The sequence below is a fragment of the Desmodus rotundus genome, chromosome 5 (assembly GCF_022682495.2).
Source record: "Desmodus rotundus isolate HL8 chromosome 5, HLdesRot8A.1, whole genome shotgun sequence".
Classification (NCBI taxonomy): domain Eukaryota; kingdom Metazoa; phylum Chordata; class Mammalia; order Chiroptera; family Phyllostomidae; genus Desmodus; species Desmodus rotundus.
This window is the reverse complement of record NC_071391.1, coordinates 15,190,413-15,208,740: the sequence shown is the minus strand read 5'-3', so window position 1 is coordinate 15,208,740 and position 18,328 is coordinate 15,190,413.

The window sequence follows — 18,328 nt, the reverse complement described above, 5'->3', positions numbered from 1 at the left end:
TCGCACATGTAATGTGAATTAAGTGAAGCAAAGCCATGTACATTTGCTGGGGGGAATTCTAGGCACTCCCCACATGCTCTCCTTTCCCCTCACTGGCTGTGGTCTGAGACAACCCCTTGAGTAATGAGAGCCACTGCGGGTGTCATTAGGGCAAGTTACCATCACTTCTCAGCTTTCACCTGGAACTAGCCAAGCAGGTAGCTCCCCACACCCCACCACCAGCACTCCAGGCAGAACTCTTCTTGAGAAAGCCAGACTTGCTGAAAGGGCATAAGTCTTGGCACCTCGAATAAAGTAAAATGGGCTTGCTGAGGCTGGGCTATTACACGTCCATCGTTTCTCACGTCAGCTGATGCACACTGGTGAATCTTGCTGGTGGTGAGAGCCTGCACTCCTTGGCCACCTGGCCCTGTTGCTCCCTGCTCCAATTCCTCCACACACCTGAGCCCAGGCATGCCACACCCCGCTCAGACCTTCAACGGCTCCCTCTTCACCTGGAACTGGGGACAGTTTCTTTGACATGGCATTTCATGCTCCCCACCATCTGATCGCAGCCCCCTTTCTAGCCTCATCTCCTACTACTACTCTGCTTCTTGCTCCTAATTCTTCAGTCAAGTCGAACTACTCTTTTCCAAGCACACCCTGTGCTTTCCCATCTTTATGCCTTTGCTCAGGCTCTGACCACTGCCAGGTTTGCCCTTCTACCCTCTGCTGTCTGTGGAAATCCTATTCCTCCTTCACAGCACCAGGCAAATCCCATCTCCTTCTTAAAGTCCTGCTTTCTTCTTTAACCACATGTGATTCTTTGCCCTGAATCTCATCTTGGGAACTTCTTGGAGCTGGGCCTCAATACCAGCTCCTGTGAAAACTTCCATCCCCCAAGAAGAGTTCTTCTCTCCCACTCCAGGCCTGCAAATGCCATTCTCACTATGTGCCCAGGACCAGTCGTTTAACGGTGCATGTTCTCTACCGGAGCCCAAGGACTGGGACCGCTGGCCCTTACCCATACATCTCTGTGTGTAGGATGCTCTGACACCGGCTAGTCCTCTTCTCTACACTTATCTAATGTGCCTGGGGTTAGAGTCATGGGGTCAAGTCCACCCCTCTGCCCCAGGCAGCCAGGGCACTTCTTGTGTCTCTCCCCTCTTTGCTGTCACAACTCCTCTGCCACCAAGTAGTTAACCTTGGGCAAGTTACCCCCCACCCCCAATGTCTGAGACTTGATTTCCTCAGCAGTCAGATGGGGAAGTTGGCCAAAGTCATCTCTAAAACCTCCGCCACCCTAAAAATTCCTCCAGCAGGCTCCTGTGGACATGCGCCAATAAAAATGGTGGCTACGTAGTTGACGACATTGTATTATGTACTTGAAAGTTGCTAAAAGAGTAGCTCTTAAAAGTTTTCACCACAAAAAAAACCATAATTACATGACACGATAGTGTTAGTGTTAGCTAGCCCTATGGAGGTCCTCATTTTGCAATATATAAGTGTATCCACAGGTGTACGCCTTGAACTTACACAGTGCTATGTGTCGATTTTCTCTTGAGACAGCTAGAAAAAAAATAACGGTGGAGAAACACTTGGTGTATTCTAAGCACCTCAACAGGCAGCTGAAGCAGATGAGTATAACCAGGTTGACGAGGGTGTTGACGATGTTGTTAAGATTTATCGTGTTCACTGATTAGGTCTCGTCGCGCGCTAGGTGCTTTGTACGCACCAGGTTGAGTTCTTCCAATATACCTTTGAGGGACTATTAAAACCCATTTTATAGATGAAGAAACTGAGGTTCAGAGAGGTGACATGACTTTCTCATTATCCTACCAGCAAGTGGCCCAGGAAGAAGTTGGAGCCAGGCCCACTGGGCTTCCTCCCATGCGCCTCTGGCACATTCCAGGCAGGCCCAAGTGGCCAGGGCAGGCCCCGCCTGGCTCCCCTCCTGCCGCCCCTCCTGCCCTCTGCGGCTGTTTCGCATCCTGCTGGATTCCTGAGGTGTCAGGCCTCATTAGAGCCCGCGCCCCAGCGAGCGCCGAGAGGCAGTTGACAGGTATACAATCTGACCGCGGCTCCCTTCACATCATCAAGCTGTCTTCGGGCAGAAACGTGCCGGGAAGCTGGGCAGAGGCCCCTGGCTTGGCTGCATAATCTGATGCACATTAAAAACATCTTTCAGACGCTTTTGCCTGGCTGAACGTTCATGCTCACTCTCCTTGTTTCTCTTTTTCTCCATCCAACAAAAGCTGACTAAGTTAGCCAGATACGCGGGCTCTCCAGCCCAAGCAGGGTCCCGCTGACTGGTGGGCCACCCAGGAATGGCTGACATTCTCATTTGGCTGGTATCTGGGCAAGAGCGCCTGTGACATTGAGCCATGTCCAGGCATGTTTCAGCAGGGACCGGGAGCTCTACCGCCCCCTCCAGCTCTGGGGAATGGGTACAATTTTACCACGTCCATCAGTAGGAAGCCTGGACCACTAATAATCATGACTGGTATTGAGAGAGTGCTCAATTTGCGTGTTGAATCCCTTTCTGTGTTTGGAGAGTTCCCCACGCCATGAGTCAGGAGGGGAAGGAGAGCCAGCCTTCCACCAAGAAGCTGAGAAAGCCAGATCCCAGCTTTCCCAAAGGCCCTTGCAACCAGGAAGGGGTCATGTGACCAGATCCGGCCAATCCAATGCTCCCACCCAGCTTAATTCAGCCCAGGATCAAGGGAGGGTCTGGCCCCATGGCTGCCAGATCCTGGGGTGGTGGAGCCTCAAGTGGCAGCAGCAGGCATTGGGTGCACAGGGCTCAGGTACTTGGAAAGCATCACTGAGCAGGTTATGGAGCGTGGCTTGGGCAGTGGGTCTGGCTGCCAGTTCTCCCTTGTTCTGACGTTTTCTGACCTTACATTTCCAGCCCCCCGATGACTTTATGAGCTGCTACTTTTCTGCTTAAAGCAACACAAAGACAACTTCTGTTGTTTACAGCTAAGGCTCTCTGGCTAGAACTCAGAGGAAAGCTTGTTTAATTTTCATAAGAACCCCTGAGATAGCTTTATGCGGATGAGGAGACCGAGGCACAGAGCAACCACTAATACGAGGTCACACAGTGAGAAATGGCAGGGCGCGGATTCAAACCCAGGCCTGTGGGCACCAGAGCCCGGGTCCTCAGCCGCTTTCAGAAAGAGCTTGTAGTAGACTGAGTAATGACCCCTGCCCCCATGATGTCCATGGCCTAATCCCCAGAACCTGTGCATATGTGACCTTACATGGCAAAAGGGAATGTGCAGATATAACTAAGTTAAGGATTTTGAGAAGGGGAGCTTATTCGGGATCATCCGGATGGGCCTTATTGTAATTGCAAGTCTTTCTAAGAGAGAGAGATGTACTCACAGAAGCAGAGGTCAGAGAGGAGAAAAGACGCTGGCCTTGAGGATGGCAGAAGGAAGCAGCCTCTGGACGCAGGGAAGGCAAGGAAGCAGAGTCTCCCCAAACGGAAGCAGCCTCCCCGACACCTTGATGTTAGCCCAGTGAACCTGACTTTGGATTTCCGATCTCCAGAACTGTAGGAAAATACACAGGTTTATGTTGTTTTAAGACACTAAGTGTGTGGTGATTTGTTATGGTAGCAGAAGGAAACTCTATGGAATCATGAAAAGGATTACCACAGCCCCTCCTTAATCAAGGGGGGCACTTTCCAGTGGATGCCTGAAACCTTGGATAATACTGAACCCTGTATATACTGTTTTTTCCTATACACACATACCTATCATAAAGTTTAATTTACCAGTTAGGCACCAGAGGAGATTAACAGCAACAACTAATAATCAAACAGAACAATTACAACAATATCCTGTAACAAAAGTTACGTGTCGTCTCTTTCTCTCAAGATATCCTACTGTACTGTACTCACCTTTTCACTTAAAGGAAGCACTTTATGGCTTCTCTCCGGCACATCTGAACCATTACCATGACTACGCGGGCACGTCAGGGCCGTTACTGAGGGAAATAAGGGCTACTTGAACACGAGCACGGAGAGATTGGACAGTCGACTCGATACCTGAGATGCCTACTACGGGACTAATGGGCAGGTAGGGATTATAGAGCGAAATGCTGAATAAACAGATGATTCACGTCCTGGGGGTGGGGGTGGGGTGGCGATGGGACAGGACAGTTCGACATTTCATCGTGCTCCTCAGAACAATGGGCAATTTAAAACTCACGAGCTTTTTAATTTCTGGACTCTTCCATTTAGTATCTTTGGACCATAAATGACTGACTTTTCAGCGGGTGACTGAAACCACAGAAAGAAAAACTGTGGGTAAGGGGTGACTACTGTGTATCCCCTCTCATCATGGCTGAAGGAAGCCTATCGAGAGAATGGAGCTCCAGCCGAGCCCACCACTGCACCCAGGGCCTAGCTCAGGGCTGCTGTTTGATACACCCAGTCTGCCAGCCAGGCGGGATGAGGCCAGCAATACACTGTTGCAGCTGTGGCTTGGGCCCCAAACCCGTGGCCTCTGTGGCTTACCACCCCGTGGTGAGGAATGGCCAAGATAGAATAAGTGGATCACATACATGGAGATTGGGGGGTGGCTGGAGGAAGTGTGCCTGGGAACAGCTAAGGTGATGGACATCTCTTGTGATCCCATTTCCTTTGTCTTATATCTGGGAAAACAGTGCTAATAACACATTTAGGAATGTGTTAAAGCATCCAGGTGGCATCCCATCTACTTGGCCATGCCCAGGAGCACCAATGTCTGGCGAACTCCTATTCATCCTTCAAAACTGAGCTGGCTAAATGCAACAATGCTATCCAGAATTGCATGCTGGATTGAGAAAACTGGGGAAATCCAGACAAAGACTGTAGTTTAGTTAACAGGATCCTATCAACGTTAATGTCTTGGTTTCGACAAATGCAGCACCGTATGTAAGAGATTAACAGGGGACGCTGGAGGAAGAGGATACAGGAACTCTCTGTACCACCTTTGCAATTTTTCTATGAATGTAAAATTGATCCAAGATAAAATGTTTGTCTAAGATAAGACAATTAAGCTGGCCGAGGCACTGCTGTGAGTGGAAGCCCTGGGGCAGGCAGGTGTCCCCGTCATGTACCCCCATGTGCTGTGTTCCTCTCCCTGCATTGGTTCAGGTCATCCCACCATATGATGACCTTTCCTTTTAGACCAGAAGCTCATGAGGGAAGGGGCTGTGTCTGTGCCTGTCACAGAGCATTTACGTCGCGCCATCTACTTTATATACTAAACACTTGACACGCGGCTTCCCACATAGCAGCTCCTTTAGTCTTCACAGCAGCCCTGGGAGGTAGGTACTATGTTTACCCCCATGTCACAGAGGTGTGAACTGAAGCACGGAGAAGTCAGAAGTCGCAAAGGTAGAAAAGGGCAAGCCAAGACCAGGACGCAGGGAGCTCTGGCAGCTGGCTCCAGGATTGATGTCTGAAACCCTTTGTTGTGGGAAGCTGCATGGCCTGGGAGCTCGGCATACCTTTGGCATCAGGTTAACATCCCACATGCCAGCTGTGTGACCCTGCTCGGGTTACTCAGCCTCTCTGAGCTCACATCCTCATCTGTGAAATAAGGAGAAGAATTGAGACTACTTCACAAGAAGTAAACAAGACACTAAAGTGCCGTACACATAGCATCCACGGTGATGATGGTCAGTGGTGACCATGGGGATAAAGATAAAGATAAAGGCGGTAAACGGTAACTATAGGACGATACAATGAGTGTGATGCTGCTGATGATGGCGATGATGATGGTGTTCTTGCCGACTGAGCAAACAATGCGGAGGAAAAGAGGACTATTACCAGTTTCTGGAAGAATCCAGACATGACAGCCTGGGTGTTGGAGGAAGAGTAAGTGGCAGCATCAGGTAAGGGGCCATCAGTCCAGAGGCTGGAGAGGGAAGAGGGAGGGAGGAGCTCAGATGCAAGGTGACACGGCCAGTGGAGAGTAGGGGTAGAGACAATGACCCCACCCGCAGGCCAGAACCCGACTCTTCCACTTCTTCAAGAAGATGGACATTTCCACACAGTCTCTTGCACTGCTCCCAGCCTGGGAAAAAACGAGCAAATCAGGCAGAGGCCCTGAGCAGCCCTGCCTCTCCCCCTGCTACAAAGGGCTTGGTCTGCTGTTTGTTCCACAATTAGAAATGGGCTCTTGTCCCTGCCTGAGCAGGAAGCTTTTGTTTGGCAGGAGGAGGAAGAGCCAAGCGACTCCAGAGAGGAGCCCCCCACCCCAATGCCACATGCTCTGCATTTCTCCTACAGTGCCTGCCAGAGCCCAGGTGGGCGTGGGGGGACTTGGAAGCCCTTGCCACCCAGCGAGCAAGGCTCCAGAGGCCTGGCACCACCGGCAGAGGTGGCGGCTGTCAGCGCCGAGGAGGAGAGCATTCCGAGGCACAAGAATAGCCCGACCACAAGACAGGGAGGCGCTGTCTCTGAAGCATGGCCCTCCTCCCCAGAGCAGAAAAGACCACATGTTGGGAGGCCCCAAGGTTCCTGGGAACCGCTAAGAGCAGAGGCCGTTCCCCAGGTAGACCGATTTCCCTTGAAGAGTCCCAAAGCCCTATACATGGGTGGGCACCTTCCTGAAGGGGGCCCGTGTCTATGCTGGCTCATGTTTAGTTAGAGACCCTCTCCTCTGCAGCTGATGTAGGTGACAAGAAAGTGCCATTCGTGTGACTGCCCATCAGAAGATAGTCCACATTTGTATTGTTTATGTGAGACCCTGGGCCACAGAAAGAATGGCAGAGCCTGTATCCCACTGTGAACCGTAGAAAACATGGGGACTTCAGCCCTGTCCCTGGCCACACATCCTTGTGCATTTATTTAATTTTTCTTTGTTTAACAACAAGTGAGTGCCTCTGTGTCAGGAGCGAACGGAATGACGAACAGGACAGGCCCTTGCTCTCACAGAGTTTACAACTAGGAGGGTGAAAAGAGACAATGAACCAGGACATAAGGAAAGACAGTGGATGCTGTCAGGTAGTGGGAAGTGGTACAAAGGCTGTACGGGATGGAGATGTCCGGGCCTGAGAGCAGACGGCAGCTGCTTCTGTCTGGTGGTCTCGGAGGCTTCTCAGAGGAGGTGACATCAGAGCAGATGCCTCGGAGGTGAGAAGCAGCCAGCCCTGCAATGTCTGGGTGAAAAGCGTTTCGGGCGCAAACCCATCAAACTGTGAAGGCCTAAGGAAGGAGCGAGCAGGGAAGGGCAGTGTGACCAGACCAGAGTGTGCACAGGGGAAAGGCCCCAGACGGCCTGGAGGGATAGCAGTGGCTGGGTTGTGTAGATACGGAGCACCGTGAGTCAGGGAGGGCACCTGGACTGGACTGTAAATGGACTGGGAAGCCGCTAGAAAGCCGTAAAGAGGCATGGTGTGACCTGGCTTTTGTTCTCAAAAGCCCACTGTAGCAGTGGGAGGGAAGTGGATTGTGGAGGGGCAGTGGGAGGAAGCAGGGAGACCTAGCAGGTCTATTTCAGCTCCAGCCAGAGAAGATGATGGCTAGGCCGAGGGAGGGAGAGCAGGGAGCAGAGTCAGGCTGTATTCTGGAAGACTGAGCTGCAGCGAGCTGCAGATAGACCAGATATAAGATGTGATGGGAAGCAGAGGATTAAGATTTGAGGCTTTGAGCAGCTGGAAGAATGATAATGTCCTTTTGCTGCAGTGGGGCTGGGGGTCAGAGAGGGCCACCTTCAACAGGAAGCTGGATGGCACGGGGGGCGGGGGGGGGGGGTTGGGCCAGACTCACGTTCTCACAGAATGTTCGGGAAGGTGTTTCAGGTTTACGGAGCTGCTGCAGGGTGTGGGTAAAGATTGTGGGAAGAATCAAATCTCAATTCAAACACAATGACCCCTCCTTTACCTATTTTGTAGATAAAATGTTTTTCACTGAATCAGAAGAAAACACAACAATAGTTTTTAGCCCAGTGGTTAAGACTGCAGCTGCTGATGCCCGTGTTCAAAGCAACGTGATTCACAGCGGCCAAAGGTGGAAACAACCCAAATGTCCACCAGCAGATGAACGGATAAATGGAAGGTAGTATCTCCACTCAACGAACTGTTACTCACCCACGAAGCAGAATGAAATCCTGCTATATGCTACAACAGGGATGGGCCATGGAAACATCATGCTAAATGAATTAAGCCAAATATTTGCCCCCAGAAGGAGAAATATTCTATGATTCCACTTATATGTGGCACCTAAAATAGGCAAAGTTACAAGACATAAAGGAGAATAGGTGTTATTGGGGGGTGGGAGAAGTGAGAAGGGAATTATTTAATGGATCTAGAGTTTTTGTTTGGGATGATTAATAAAAAGTTTGAATATAGGTAGTGGTGAGGGTTACCTCTGATCCTCTGGGTACCTGGCCCCAGGCAGAGCTGCATCCCTAAAAGTGTCCCCAGGTGGCGTTTCCCCCAAATTCACTTCCACCTGGAGTGTCTCGTCTGAGTCAGCTCAAGCTGTCATAACAGACTAGCATAGACCGTGTGACTTAAACAATAGACATTTATTTCTCTTACAGTTCTGGAGACTGAAAGTACAAGATCAAGGTGTCAATCGACTCAGTTCCCACGGAGAGCTGTCTCCCTGGCTTGCAGACCTCGCTGTGTCCTAACGTAGCAGAGAGGGCTTGTGGCCTCTCCGGTGTCTCCCCTTACAGAAACACTAATCCTATCAAATCAGGGCTCCCACCCTTAGGACCTCATTTAACCTTAATTACTCCCTTACTTCAACACTGCGGGTGGGGCTTTAACATAGGAATTTGGGGGCTGGGAGACACACCGCAGTCCACGGCAGGCCTCAGCCACATGTCCTCCTGACCCCACATCAGCATCTCCTTCCTTCTCTCCTCCACTGGCAGCAGCTCTGGGCTCCCAGTCGTTCAGTGGTACATCCTCCCTGTCCCTCATCCCTATGCTCCACCTTGTAACCTGCAATCAGAGAGGCCTTCTGGAAACATCGATCAGACCATTCCTTTTCTGCCGCCATCCACCATGCCCGTCGGCTCCCATTGCCAACCAAATGATGTGTAAGCCTTTCACTTGGTATTCAAGGCCATCCCATGGGATAGCCCGAACCTGTTTTTCTGTCATTCTCCTGTCCTCTAGTCACCGTTAAACTACTTTTCCCACCCCCGGTCTTTGCTCAAGCCATCCCTTCTGCAGGTGATGCTCTAGCACCTTCTATCTAGAGGATTGACATGCTCCCAAGTCAAGTTCAATAGCCTCTGAGATACCTTCTCTGACTCTTCTGGCTGGAAGAGAGCTCCCCTCCCTTGACCTTTTCTGTTTCTTGCATTAGTTAATGACACCTCTGATAACACGTGGCGCAAGTCCAGCTGATGTTAGTGTAAGCGCCAAAGGGGGATTGATTAACTTGTGCATCTGCACAGTCCAGGCTTGGGGCAGGTCCCCACAATGGAGACACCAGGACTCTCTTGTCCTGCATCACTTGCCCTTCCACTTCCCAGGGGCCTGCTTCACTCATTGCTACTGCAGATGGAGCACCTCCGTGCTGTGGGGCACAAAAGAGCACGTGGTTGTGGTCAGCGGCAGGCTTCCGCCGTCCCAATCTAATGGCTTCACGTGAAAGAGAACATCTGCCTACAACCTTAGGGAATCATTCTGACTGCCCAGGTGTGGATCGTGTGCCATCCCAGATCAGTCACTGTGCCCAGGAGAACAGGGCACTGTGATGTCCAGGCAAGAGTCATACAACCACCTGGTGGGCCAGAAAAATGGGATATTGTGATTGACACCTTGCTGGTAATGCTGTCCGGAGAGGCAGCTTCCCAAAGAAAGGGGTGCGTGGCAAATGAGAAACGAGTGCCCATTATACCACTTGTCCTCATAAGTGCTGTATTTATAACTCCCATTCCACGTGTCTATATGCATCTCACATGACAGACTTGAACCCCTTGGGGACGAAGGAAACTTGAGGAAACTTTGTTCACTATAGCCCATTCTTGGAGGCAAATTATGTACGTTAACACAGCATGTGCTCTGAGAAGTCCTACATCTTGGATTTGTTTTCCTCGCTGACTCCCAAGATAATTTCCTCATAAAATCCTTTTGTTGAGTAGCACCAACCAACACCCTGGAGAGCTGGTGTCCCGTGGAGCCCAAGTCAGGAACTCCTGGGCTGGGCCCCTTACAGCTGCTTCTGGCCCTGTTATTCTTGGATCCATATGAGGAGTCGCTGAAGGACCTGGGGACATGGATCCTGCAAAAGGGGACCCACGGTCACGGTCTCCAAATCCTTGAAAAGCTGTCGTTGGCGGAGACGGCTGTTTGAACTTATTGGTGAAAGTGTGAGTTGGGTAAGCTTTCTTCTTTCCATCATTTTAGCAAAAGGGCCTAAATCTTTAAAAAGGTGTGCATCCTTTGCTTCAGCAATTCCATTTCTGAAAGTTTAGCTGAAGGAAATAATGGCACAAGCGCACACAGAGGGAGTGAACGAAGACGCTCGTCAGCTGTCGCTCATGACCTTGAAAACAGAAAACTGTCACCAGGGTGCAAGACTGGCCAACAAATTTGCAGCAATCCGTGTTGTGGAAGGGAGCAGCCACTGACAGCCGCTAAACATGTGACATGGCAAAGGAGACACGTAGGAAGACCGGATGGGGAGCAGGCTACAACACAGGGCACGAACCCACTTTTATGTTGGTGCTTCCCCAGCTAGCTAGGCTGAAGGGCCACTTGTGATTTCCAATCTGGTACAAGCTGATACTTCTGTAAAATACAATAAATAAAAATGTAGGGCCATGCCAAATCACTGTAGACGTTTCTAAGTGCTTACTCTCGTTTTCCATACGTATTTCTTCGTGCCCCAGGAACACATAGTTCCCAGACCACACTTTGAGTTGCCCTATTTTGTGTCTTATATAAAAGCCTGGGGAGAAATGCAATACAGTTCAAGAGTGTTTTTCTCTAAAACTGAGTGAGGGGTGATAACTCATTTTTTTTTCTTACTCGTATCTCAGCATTGCTACAAGGACTGCGTTCTTGAGTAATAAGATGAGCTGGAACTGGCAGAGGTGGGATGAATGAGCGTTCTGGCAGAGACAAAAGGCTTTGGTTGACTCCTGAGTCTAGAGCGTCGTCCCCGGCCCCTATCCCTGCTGTCCCCATCACTCCATCTCCATCCTTGGGCACTGAACTCTCTGGCCATCCATTCCCCGGCAAGGCCAGCCTCGTCCATGGAACACGGAACAGCACGTGTGAGTGCCACCTGCGCAGTGCAGCCCAGCCAGGCCGGGCCAGTCCACCAGACATCCTAACCAGAGGCTGAGCCGCGGAGGAGGCATCCTGAATCCAGGTCCCTGCCAAGGCCCCGGGGCACCGTCTGCCGGCTCCTCAGCTCCGGCTCCGACAAGTTTTCCCAGGGACCTCCACCCTGCTGGCCGCCAGCCGAAGGAGGAGGAGGAGGGAGGAACGGCAGGGGCTGCACAGTTGTGGTTAGTCTGTGGGGAGGGGCGAGGAAAGCTTTCTCTCCACCATCCTTGCAGGGTGGAGGCAGCACTGTCCCCTAGGACAGGAGTCTGGCTTTGCTGTTGTTGTTGTTTCCTAAAGAGAAGAAAGGGCAGAGATTTGTTTCCAGACGCCAAAAATTGAGAAGAATGTACACCCCTGCTGGGATGCCCAGGCCTTCCCCTCAGCGGTACCCAAGGCCCAAGGATGCCTGAGGGCCGAGGGCTTTGGCAAACAGAGCCGGCTGCCCAGAGCGCCACTCATTCTGGCCCCAAAAGAGGGCAGGGTGACCTTGGGTGACTGTTGGTCTCTCTGTGCCTCCCCAACGCCGGGCACACCCTGACAGGGCACAGATCTGAGGACTCAGATGTTTTCAGTGTTTTGCACCAACCCAGTAGGAACGGAGTCAGTGTTGTCTCTGTTTTACAAATGAGGAAACTGAGGCTGGACCCACTGCTTCAGCACACGGTGTCCCAGTCTGCTCCAACCTTCCCCATGCCACGACTCTGACCCCGGGGGCGTGTGCCATCCTGGGCTCTGCAGGGCTTGCCTCAGGCCTGGGTCACTCTCTGCTCACATTAACTCTGCCAAGCCAGCCCAGTCCCCCTTCAGAGGGGCTTCAGGGTGCTGGCAGGGACAAGGGTCCGGTGTGGGACTAGGAGCCAGGCAAGGGGGAGAGCCTGAGGCTGGGCCACCCCATTTGCTCCCAGCTTGGGAAAACAAGTAGAATCCTGGAGTTCTGGCTGGGTTACTGGAGGAACCTGGAATGGAGGTCAGCTTCTTGAAAAGACATCAACAAATCAAGTGAAGACAAGCATGTTGTAAAGTAGGATTTACAGAGTGAGCCCACGTTTTTAAATAAGTGCATTTCGATGTCTACGTGTGAATCTGTATCACCATATGGACCTGGAGTTGGGTCAAACTTTGCACTTAAGGGCATGACCCCCCCCCCACAAAGACAGCTTTAACTTTGGACACCAACCGTAAGTTTTGGGGTCTTCAGGGCTCCCCGCCCTTCAGACCAGCTGGCTTCAAACTCAGGGGTACCCATGGATTCCCTCAGGTTTGATTATTCACTAGAAAGACTCACAGAACTTAGGAAAGCTCTGTAATTACAACTACTGTTTTATTATGGCAAAAGGGTACAAATTAGAAGAGACACATGGGACTAAGTCTGGGGGAGTCCAGACACAAAGCCACCATCATCCCCAGGACCATGTCACCCTCCTGGCATCGACATATGACAAAGGGTGCTGCCAACCAGGAGCTTCACCAGAGCTTTGGTGTCCAAAGTTTTTAAATGAGGCTTCATTACGCAGATATGAGTAAGTGAACTACATGCCCCTCCCCTTCGCAGAGGTTGGGCTGATGGCAGGTGGCTCAAAGCCCCAACCTTCTAATCACATGGCTGGTCTTTCAGGTGTGGCCAGCCGCCACCCTGAGCCATCCTGTTAGCATAACTTGCCAGGTGTCATCCTAGGGGACACTAGGAATGTTAAGGACACTCCTATTACCCGGAAAATTCCAAGGGCTTAGAGGTTGTCTCCTAGGAACTGGTGACTCAGGCCAGCCAAATGCTTTATTACACAAAATGTATATGACGTAGAAAAAGGAACTGAAAGAGATCCCGCAGAGTGTGAATAGTGGTTCTCTCAGGATGCTGAAGTTCAGGTGTGGCAGACACCATATGATAGGTTCACCAGAACCCATCCCTCTCTTCCTGACACAGAGTTAGACTACATTTCCCAGCTTCCCTTATAGTCAGATGTGGCCATGTGACAGAATTCTGGCCAATGAAATGTGAGCAGAAATAATGCTTGCCATTTCCAAGCCTAACCCACAAAACCTGCTTCACAATCTTTACTCCTTTTTTTCCCCACCCTCTGGTTAGAGACAAAGTACCCAGAGCCCCAGGACGATGGAGACACAAGACACAAAGATCCTGAGTCCCTGAATCATCAACAGAAAGGCTACATAGCAAACATTGACACTGAACTTTTGCATGAGCAGAAATAATCTATTATGTTAAGCAGCTGAAATTTGGAGGCTGTTTATTAACAGCAGGTGGTCCATCCTAATGAGTGCATTGGAGATTTTCTTCTTTCCCCCTTGTGCTAATTTTCTTAACATTCTATAATAAATACTTATTACTTTTGTAAGAAGAAAAAGCAAACATCAAAGTTATATTTTTAATAACAACATACACAAAATTAAATTAGATGGTTAGAGAGGAGGGCGCCTGAATAATTTAAAAGTGTTTTTGAAGAAAATTTTAATAGGAACATGTGATAGCACAGGAAAAACAAACTTTGTTCTTCTGGATCCCTGGACCACGAGCGGCTCCTCCCCTCTCTCGCAAGCCTCGAAGTAGCTTTTCCCATGGAGGACCACCAGAGTCAAGGACACACTCCCCCAGTGGACTTATTCCCAGCCTGCTGTTTGGGTTGCAGCCCCTATAGCTGTGTCTGCTCCTACCGAGTCTCCTCCGCCTGGGTCACTGTCCCGCCCAGCACCCCTGAGCATTCATGCTGGCAGGTACCTTAGAGATCATAAAGCCTTGCCTTCATTATACCTACTGTATGGGTGGACCGAGGCCCAGGGACACAGGAGGGAACTCAGGCTGGGACCCCAGGCTTTGCTCCTTCCATGGTGTTTCTCCCAAGGAAGGTCCTTGGGTGTAGAGATCTGTGTGGGCTCCATCCGGATTCCTCGCCAACCTCATTACCCTGATGTTTTCACCAAGAAGGTTCTTTCTTGCTTTCTGCTGAATCTGCTGTGGTTTCAGAGTAGCCAGACCCAGGTTTGGGGCCAGTCTCCACCCTCCACCCCTAAGATGCTGCAGGACTTCCCCAGGGTCTGGGGCCCTCAGGGTCTATTTCCTGAGGATACACTTTCCGTTCAGTTCTAAAGACACCTTACTAAGGACTCCCCCTCTCCCATTTCTCATCCACAAGGTGGCTCATCCTGGACATACTTTTTGTTATCAGTAAACATAGGATCTATATTAGTTTGGGTTCTCCAGAGAAACAGAACCAATAGGGTGTTGGGAAGAGAGAGAGATTTTAAGCAATTGACTCATAGGATTATGGGGGCTGACACGTTCAAAATCCGCAAGGTAGGTCATTATGCTCCAGCCCTGGGGACTGGCCATGGTTTCCATTCAGGTGTGAAAGCCGTCTACTAGTTTCCTCTTGTTTGGGGAAAGTCAGTCTTTTGTTCATTCAAGCCTCCAACTGATTGGATAGGCCCACCCACATTACGGAGGGCAATCTGCTTTACTCAAAGTCCCCTGATTTAAGTGTTAGTCTCATTCAAAAAACCCTGTACAGAAACATCAGGAACAATATTTGACCAAATATCTGGGCACCGTGGCCAGTCAAGTTGACACATACAATTAACTCTCACAGGATCCTTGAAAGCCCAGCCTTTAGGTCCGTTTTTCTTGACAGGTAAGACCTCGCACCCCAGGAGCACTCAGGCCACGCTAGTTACCTATGACAACCACCTGCTGAGTGCTACAATTGACCCATCACAGTCTCAGCAGCATCAGTCCCGATTTACTGAGCTGGTGGCAGAAGGCTAGCAAAGCTTAACACCTCATCCAACATTATGTAGCTGGATGGAGAAGAACCTGGACCTGAACTCAGATGTGGGGCCCAAACCCACGCACTTTCCATCATGCACCCTGTCTCTCCAAGCGAACACAAGAGACACTTCCAATAAGGCACAGCACCGCTCTGGGAGCTGGCAGGTATTAACTCATTAAATCCCCACAACAGCCCTGTGACGGCACTCCCTCTAACACCCCCACTTCACAAAGGAGAAAGGTAAAGCGCAGTGGGAGGGGGTGCTAGCTGGCACCACAGCAGGACTGAGACTTGATCCGGGCACTCAGACCACGGAGCCCACAGCTAGCCTCCGCCTTGTCCCTCCTCTCTGTGCTGCCCCTCTGCCTCTCCATCCCACACAGACTTTTATTTCTTAAAAGAATTTTATAGAAAAAAAGAATGTAAAAAATATTGAGTTCCAGCTCTTGGCATCCCTCTAAGCTCTGAGCTTGAGCCTCTGAAACGCATACTCCTTTGGTAACCTCGGCCACCAGCTGCCAGCGTCTGCCTCTTGTACTTGAACCTGCAGGTGTGCTGTGTCCACAGAGTCTGCGTGCTGTCTGCCACCTCCACAGAGCTGTGTCTCCCATTCTGCCAGTTTGTCCCAGCTCTTGGCCGGCCCCCCAGATTATTAGGGGTTACTAAGAGTGAGCATTTTTGAGAGCCAGGGCTGGGCCAGGCGTGGGGTTAGGTTTAGGCACGCGGACTTCTTGAGCCCCCAGCAGCACAGCAAGGCAAGCACGCTATCATCCCCATTACACAGATGAGGCAACTGAGACACAGAGCTATTAGGTGACGTGGCCAAGGCTGTGCATCTACCCAGCGTGATTCGGGTCTGACTGACCCTACAGCGGGAGCCCGTCCAAGAACCAGCCAGTTGCAGCGTCCTGGTAGCTTACCGTGATTGTATAGTGGTTAGTACTCTGCGTTGTGGCCGCAGCAAGAACCAGCCAGTCAGCGCCTTAGGAGCCGTTGACTGAGGTCCCTCTCTGAACCTGGCCTCAGCATGTGCTGGGAACCCAGCCATGAGTGGGACATGGTCCCCGCCCTCCTCTGGCTCACTGTCTGGACAGGCAGCATAAAAGTATCTTATCTAACAAGCTACCAGCCTTCCAGGACCCCATGGTGCCATCCCTGGCCAGCCGTCACCTCACCACTCTGCATCTGGCCTCCCAGCCTCGAGGCTGCTGCCCAGTGCCAAGGCTGGGCCTCACCCAGAGGGTGGTGGCATCTGGTTCTGCTTTGCTTGGGAAAACAGCTCTGTCTACAAATATTTGGACTGTGGAGCTTCCCTCCCCACTCTGCCTCACTTGGGCCTCAAAATGAAGCCTTCCTCTAAGGGACCCGAGCTGGGGCTACAGGCCAGGAAAGGAGGCGGCCTCTAAGTCATCATTTCCTCGAATGGAAACTGCATGCCCAGCCCCCCAGCTGCACAGGGCCACGGGGGCTCTGGAGCCCTGAGGCAGGCAGTGTTTCCAGGTAACAGGGCTAACCTGGTAGGGGACTCAGTGACTGCCCTCCACGCTGAGACCCTCGGACCCCTCCCATGCCACCTCAACAAAAGCCTTCGACTTCTCTTTCCCATAACTCCCCTCCCGGGTTCCCCGTCCCCTCATCTGGCAGCCATCTTGGCCCTTCCCGGAGCACTGTGGAAAACAAGTAACTTGGGAACAAGGCTGTGTCTGTCCAGAGACCAGGATGGTTCTTCCAGAGGGAAGTGCCAGGTACTGCAAGGGCAGGAGGCTCAGCCAGGAGTCTCCTCTGAGGACCCACAGGCAAGAGGCAGAGCATTTCAAAGTTGCCAAGAAACATGATTCATTCACTTGCCAATTACTGAGTTTCTGCTCAGTGCCAGCTCTGAGCTAAGACCTGGGGTACCTCAGTTCCTCCCTCCTAGCCCCTCCCTTCCTATTGGGAAGGTAGAGAGAAATCACGACGGTGGGTGGGAATTAAAAATTAAGAAAGGGCTTTGGAGAAGACGAGCTTGATTCTATGAGGCCTGAAACAAAAACTTAATGGGAGTTCTGGGAAGACTTCCTGGAGGAGGTGATTCTTGACTGTGTTCTGTCATGTGAGTAGGAGTTTACCAAGGGAAGGGGGCAGAAGAGTGAGGGTTGCTGGTTTGGATGAGCAAGGAGTTTGGGAGCAAAGGAAAAAATCCCAGTCAGTGAGAGGACAGAGATGAAGGGGAAGGTCATAGGGGATGGGCTGGAGGAGGGACTGGGGAGGCAGGCAAGGCAGGGCCTGAAAGGTGTGTTACGGATCTGGGTCCCAGCCACCGAGGGGCAATGCATGTCTTCACCTGAGTCTGTGCCTATTGGGCCACTTGCTGACTGACCGGAGTGTCTCACGTCCACCCCTCACTGGAGGATTTTGGCATCCATATAGATTTTTATTTACTTTATCTCTTTGTCCACTTTTTTTTGTATTTTAAAGAAATGTTAAGTAACTTACCAAGTGACGAAAAGTTACTGAAATACAGTAAAATGTTTCCATAACAGTTTTTCAATCCTATTATTTATAAATGTTTAATTATAAAGTTACTATTGGGTCTAACACTTACGAGCAGGCAGAACAGAGTTCGAATCCCAGGTTTGTCCTTCATAAACTGAGTGTCACTTGCCCTCTCCAAACCTCTTTTCTCATCTGCAAAATGGGAAAGTATCTACTGCTCAGTCTCACTGAGACATTAATGGAGCTAGGAGTATAAGCAGACGGTGAGCACACTGTGTTCCATTACCTGTAGTTACCGTTGCTGTCATTGGTACTGGAGAGCGTTTCACCCCTACCACCAAAGGTCTGTTCTAGCCTCTGTATTCCTCATGCTGGACAAGAGCCTCACCATTCATCTCGTCTTGTTCGAGGCCAAAATCCAGGCGTCACTTTCGATACCTGATTTTTTGTACCCTCCGAGGGCTAACTCATTTAGGTACCGCTTCCTAAATCTGTCCCTTAAATCTGGTACCACTTCCTAAATCAGTCCCTTAAGGGCGACGTCTCTGCATTTTCCCCACCTCCTCTCCTTCCCTTCCTCCATCACCACCCTGGGCTCATGGCATTGCTTCCTCAGTGCTACCCCACCTGTCCCAGCCCCCACCGTTCATTCTCCACACGGTGGCCCGAGTGACCCTCACAGCCTCACAGTCTGTCTGGCTCTTTCTTAACCTTCGGGTATAGCGGCACTTCAGCTCCTCAGGGAAGACTCCTGACTGCCTGTCTTAAGTCCCTGCTCCCCACTCCTCACTTTTTGT